At 51.6% G+C, this 6,656-nt stretch overlaps 1 pseudogene; it reads right to left on the bottom strand.

Moving 5' to 3' along the window:
* The window catches only part of LOC110596686, a 24,186-nt pseudogene that overhangs the window by 9,116 nt on the left and 8,414 nt on the right, over window positions 1-6,656 (bottom strand).

Here is a 6,656-nt window from a genome sequence, read left to right on the forward strand (position 1 = left end):
CCTGTAATCCCAGCGCTTTGCGAGCCAAGGCGAGAGGATTGCCTGAGACCAGCCTGGGCAACATGGTGAGACCTCATCTCTACCAAAAAAAAAAAAAAAAAAGGCAAGACATGGTGGTTCACGCCTATAATCCCAGCACTTTGGGAGGCTGAGGTGAGAAGATTGCCTGAGCCCATGGGGTTCAAGACCAGCCTGGGCAACTTAGTGAGACCTCATCACTACAAAAAAAAAAAATTAGCCAGGTGTGGTGGTGTGTGCCTGTAGTTCCAGCTGCTTGGAGGGCTGAGGTGGAAGGATTGCCTGAGCCCAGCAGGTTGAGGCTGCAGTGGCTGTGAACCACTGCACGGCAGCCTGGGTAACAGAGTGAGACTCTGACTCAAAAAAAGAAAAAAAATTAGTTGGGCATGGTGGTGCATGCCTGTAGCTCCAGCTACCTGGAAGGTTAAGGTAGAAAGATTGCCTGAGCCCAGCAGGTTGAAGTTGTAGTGGTCATGAGCATGCCACTCTTCTCCAGCCTGGGGGACAAAGTGAGATCTTGACTCAAAAATTAAAACTAAATATAATATATAAGAGATCCGACACTTTGACACTTATTAGGAACCAATAAACGAACATCATCCTCACCGTCATTCCCACCTTCTTTGCGACAACCACCATCAATGCAGGGAGAGGATCCCTGAGTTGGTAGCTGGGAGAGGAAACCAGTGTCATCAGGAAGAGCTGGGTTTGCATGGCTCGCTCCCTAGGAGTTGAATTTGCAAGTTCCTGTTTTGCATGGTGGCAGGTTTTGCATGCTGTCTCTTTATCACTACTCCACCGGGTCCTCCACATTGGCCCAGTTGCCACCTCCTTCTTGGTCCCTTCAACCCTGCTAAGTCAGCATCTCACCCACTTGGGCACAGACCATGGGCCTCGCAGGCCCTGCAAAGGACAGGAGGATGCCTGAGATGTTGTTCTGTTCTGCAAGATTATTTTCTGGAGGGAAACACAAGGACTTGCGTTCTCACAAGGCAGACGTACCAAAGAGTCTGTGAATGCGAGTTTCACGGAGGTGGTCTTGAGGAGGGTGTGGGGAGAAGGCAGCTGCATGGAGAAAGGCCTTAGGAAAGAAAGGCAGGAGGACAAGCAGGGAGGAGAGGTGAGAGTCAAGGTGACATGAATTGAAAACCCACGATCGTCTGCATAGTCCCTTTATCTAGTGATCGTATTAGTCCTCCTAGGTTTCTTTGTTATGATCTGCGTTTTCAGCTGGGGAAAAGGAATTTCAGAGAGGTTAAGTGACCTTATACAATTAGGAGTTGGTGTCACATTTTTTTTTTTTGAGTCGGAGTCTCACTCTGTTCTCCAGGCTGGAGTGCAGTGGCATGCTCAGGGCCACTGCAGCCTGGACCTGCTGGGCTAGGTGATCCTTCAGCCTCAACTTTCTAAGTAGCTCGAACTACAGGCATATACCATCACGCTCAGCTAATTTTTTGATTTATTGTAGAGACAAAGTCTGGCCAAGTTGCCAAGGCTGGTCTCGAACCTCTGGGCTCAGGCAATCCTCTCGCCTCGACCTCTCAAATTGCTGAGATTACAGACCTGAGCCACTGCGCCTGGCCCGTTTTCACAAAGCTCCAACTTTTGGGAAGTCCTTGATAACAGTGAGCAGAAGTCTCTCTCCTGGGGAATCCTTCCTGCTAGTTCTAGCTGTATCCCTTACGCCACGCAGTTGAATGTCCCTGCTTCCTCCCAGCAGGCCTCAGCTTCCACACGTGTTGGGAGCCTTCTCTTCTCCAGGGCTCCCACTCCAGCTCCCGCACCTGTGTCTCTGCAGAATATTGTTCCCATTCTCCTCTTTGTCCCAGACATCGCCCAGTCTCTGCAAGTCAGTCAAGGGCAAACCCTGATCTCCATCGTGATCAGCTGCAGAGGAAATGGACTTGTCCACACTTGCCTCTGCAGCCGAGGACCACAGCGGGTTTTATGCCAGCCTCATCGTGCTGTTACTGGGGTAAAGGGGCGTGTGGGGGTGAACCTAGCCAAGGAGGCAAGTGTCAATTGCATGTGCAGGGGCAGGCGACTTACTTTATGCCTACAGCATAAATTCCGTCTGGCCTCTGAAACCCTCCATCCCACCCTCCTCCCTGCAACCCCACTTTCCCACCCTTCCAGAGGAATCCTTTCCTGCCCTGTGGCTTCTCATCACATTTCCAGATCTCATCTTTCCAGGGCATCTACTCTGGCTGGTGTCCAACCAGGCAGAGGCTGGCACTGAGATGGGGACCAGACGCAGACGCTGGAGAAACCTGGCCCCAAGGGATCTGTGGCCTGAAACCCATGGGATGTCGTGGTGTAAACCCAGCAGCTCATGGCAAGTGTGTGTCCCCGGCTGGCTGGAGCAGAAGGTGCTGGGCTTCAGCAGGGAGGTCCAAAAGTGTGTCCGAGTCACCTGGACTCATGGCTATGCAATCAACGGCCACATGCTTTTGGATCCAGCTTAACTCCATCCGTATCCTCCTCCATGGCCCCTCCCACAACATGGACCTCTGAGCCTGTGGTCTGATCTGCAATTGCCGCCTTTCTAGTCTGCTGCTGCCACCAGCTTTTGCCCCTACCACCCAGCCTACACACCGATGCCAGTTTAATATTCCTAAAGTGTCACTTAGGAAAATGTCACCCTCCTGCCCCCACCTGCCTCAGCCCCTGTGGCATACACTCTGTCTGACCTTTAAAACCCTCAGTCTCAAGCCAGGCTCGGTGGCTCAGCCTGTAATCCTACGCCTTTGGGAGGCTGAAGTGAGTGGATTGCCTGAACCTGCGGGTTCGAGAACCGCCTGGGCAGCGAGACCTCATCTCTACAATAAATAAAAAAAAAATCAGCCGGGCGTGGTAGTGCGCGCCTGTAGTTCCAGCTACTTGGAAGGCTGAGGCGGAAGGATCGCTGGAACCCAGCAGGTCGAGGCTGCGGTGGCCGGGAGCGGCCACTGCACTCCAGTCTGGGCGACAGAGTGAGATTCTAACTCAAAAAAAACAAAAAAAAAAACAAAAAAAAACCCCTCAGTCTCCCCCTTCTCCCCCAAATCTGGCCTTTCCACTCTTCCAGAGGAATCCCGTTCTTGTCTCATGGCTTATTTCTAGATCTTTCTATCCTAAGCCCAGCTATCTTCATCTGAATACACTGAACCACTCATGTATCTGAAATCCATTCATGTTGATAAGATACAGAAGACAGATTTCAGCCGGATACTGTTTATATTTATACAAGGGCTTGGTGTGCACATGGATATCTTTATGCCCCGGCCTCCCTGGGTTGCCATGTCTTTATTTGTGTACACTTGGGTTAGTAGACACAGTGAACATCTGCTGTTTTTGTCCTTCCAGTGTCTCTTCCTCATCTTTTGGTGAATCACCTCTTTTTGCCCTCCTCTATAGTTTGAATAGGGCTCTCCACCCCTCCTGGGGGCTTGGTACGTGATCTAAAATGACAGTATTCAGCCGGGCATGATGGCTCATGCCTGTAATCCCAGCACTTTGGGAGGCCGAAACGGGAGGATTGCTTGAGCCCAGGAGTTGGAAATCAGCCTGGGCAATGCAGCAAGACCCTGCCTCGACAAAAAATAAAAAAAAAATTAGCCAGTGTGGTGGTGTACGCTTTTTGTCTCAGCTACTTGAGAGGCTGAGGAGGGAGAATCGCTTGGGCCCAGGAGTTGGAGGATGCTGTGAGCCGTGTTGGTGCCAGTGTACTCCAGCTGAGGCATCCCAGTGAGACCCTGACACACACACACACACACACACACACACACACACACAGTGATGGTACTGTATTCTATTCCCCTGGCCACAGGGACTGGATGGTTCAGAGACCGCGTGTGACTTACTTTGGCCCAGTGAGAGTCAGCCCTGGAAATTCAGCTGGAAGTATCTGCACAGAGGTGCTTCTTCCGTGGCCATCCTCCCTGCAGCAGGGAGACGGCCTCCACCATGAAGCAAACATGCAGGAAAATAGCCGAGAGAAGCAGAGAGAGAGACAAGGTCCCAATGAAATCACCGAGTCTCACATCCAGCTAGGCTCCAAACCACATACACTCCTGAACCTCCCAGCCATGAGGGCAAATGCATGATCTTTGATGCTGCAGCCTGTGATCACAGCTGAGTCTGTCGCTTGCGGTCAGGTCTGTGCGCGGGTGCGTCTGGGTTTGAATGTGTGGATTACCTATGCCCTTGTGCACAGGTGCTGCAGGATGGGCGGAGGGAGCCGGCGTGCACGTGGCTGTGAGGCATGGTGTGTGCTCCTGCTCCTTTGTGGCTGGGCTGTGGGGTGGGGGTGCCCCCGGAGCATGCGCGCAGTGATGCTCGTGGGAGAGCGAGGATGTGTGTGAACCAACATGGACCAGCGAGTGCGCGCTGCAGTGGGTATATTTGGTTCCCGCGGCCACAGACCTTAGATGTCAGGGATGAACATGCAGGGTGAGGGGTGGACACGTGAGGGGCTGTTTGTTTTGGGAGAGAACCTGTCTCACGTGTGTCTTTTGTATTTACATGTATATACACATGTGAGGACACCTGGTGGGAAAACACTTGCTTTCCCTCGTGCTCCTCTGCCTTCCTGAGAATTCTCCTTTTTAGATTGAAGCGGAATTCCTTAGAGTTCTTGAATAATCCCCAGAGCCATAAAACCGCTTGCCGTTGGCGGTAAAGAGGAACCTCAGCCGCTGTTCAGAGCCACTGCAGTATCAGAGGAGGAAACTGTTAGGTGTGTCTTGCTGGGGTTGGCCGATCTCAGCCATGGCTGCCTTCCACTCCAGCAGGTGTGGACAGGGTGGGGAGGGCTGGGACCTTGGGGCGGCTCGCTATTGAGAAGACCCCCCCTCAGCCCCACCTCCATGGGCTGTGGTTACTTTTATGGCGGATGATTAATTTGGGGCTGAGTCTTCTCTGAGCCTTCTGATTCCAGGTGTTTATGGCCCCAGCTCTGATGGATGTCCTTGACATAGGACTCTCTCCAAGGCTTTAACTGACTGTTGGCTTCTCATTCTTTTCCTCCGTTCCTCCCTCAGTTGCTCACCTCATGAAACCAGACCCGTCTCCCCGAGCCAGCCCTTCCCGGCCTGGTCACCTCGGCTGTGCTGAGAGGCAATCACTGTGTGACATACTGTGCCATCAGCCCTCTGGGTGTCTGCAGTCCCTGCCCTGACCACGTCTCATCTGCAGACTCTTCATTTGCCCTACACAAGCGATCATTTCACGTAGGCCGTGACTGTGGAAAAGGCTGGGAATGGCTGAAGCCTGGCTATTTCTCCGAGGAGGGAAAGTGGAGACTCAGAAGTTTCCCTTTGAGGCAAGGAACTGCCCCCTCCCACCCCCCATCAACTTCCTCCCCCCAACCCCAAGGGTCCTCCTGTCTCCTCCGGAGACCCTTGGGCCCAGTGCTGTGACTGGGTTTCTTTTCCCGTCTAGATGTGCCCCTCCTCAGCTCCCTCCTCTCAGGCTCTGTCCCCTGCCAGGTGCCAGTGTGCTGATCCAGGACAGTCTCAGAGCAGAAAAACTGCCCTGCTATTTTTTCTTGCTCTCCATCATGATACTGGAAGTGTGGAATAGTGGTCAGGAGCATGGAGAAAGTGCCACCCTGCTGTGTGAGCTTGGGCATGTTTCTTAACCTCCCTGAGCCTCATCTGATATAAATAATGATTACAGATTATATCACCTACTTTATGGTGTTCTTATGAAGATCAAATGGATTAATCTTGGTAAGGCACTTTTTGCAACATGTGTTATTATTACGGTATTGGAATAAGTGACTGTAAGTCTGTCTCCCTGCAACACAGGGCGATTTCCTCAGTGTCCTCCCAGCATGCCCCGTATATAGTCAGCCATCAATATGCTAATCTAGGCCTGGTGTGGTGGCTCATGCCTGTAATCCCAGCCCTTTGAGAGGCCAAGGCAGGAGAACTGTTTGAGCCCAGGAGTTCCAGACCAGCCTAAGCAACATAGCAAGACCTCATCTCTACAAAAAAAACCCCCCAAAAATTAGCCAGGCATGGTGATGTGTGCCTGTAGTCCCAGCTTACTCAGAAGGCTGAAGCAGGAGGATCAAATAAGCCCAGAAGGTCAAGGCTGTGATTGTGCCACTGTACTCCAGCCTGGGAGATAGAGTGAGACCCTGACTCAAAAAAAAAAAAAAAAAAAAAAAAAAAAAAGGCTGATTTAATGATTGAGGACTGTTGATAGTCATTTTTCTTTCTTTTTTTGGGGGGTTAGAGTCTCACCCTGTTGCCCAGGCTGGAGTGCAGTGCATGCTCATAGCCACCGCAGCCTCTACCTGCTGGGCTCAGGTAATCCTTCCACCTCAGCCTTCCAAGTAACTGGAACTATAGGTGTGTGCTATTACACCCAGCTTTTTTTTTTTTTTTAATTTATTGTAGAGACGAGGTCTCACCAAGTTGCTCAAGCTAGTCTCGAACCCCTGGGCTAGGCTAGGGCAATCCTCTTGCCTCCGCCTCCCAAAGTGCTAAGATTACAGGCTTGAGACACCATGCCCAGCCTGATAATCATTTTCCAACCTGGACTTCAGGAAACACCTTGCCTTGGCCCAAGGAGGCAATTACCTGTGCCTGAAAAGTTTGAGAGCATCCAGACAGCTGGTTTTTTTTTTTTGAGTTGGAGTCTCACTCTGT

This window comes from Carlito syrichta, unplaced genomic scaffold, assembly GCF_000164805.1.
Source record: "Carlito syrichta isolate Samal-C Ts95f unplaced genomic scaffold, Tarsius_syrichta-2.0.1 Scaffold111595, whole genome shotgun sequence".
Classification (NCBI taxonomy): Eukaryota; Metazoa; Chordata; class Mammalia; order Primates; family Tarsiidae; genus Carlito; species Carlito syrichta.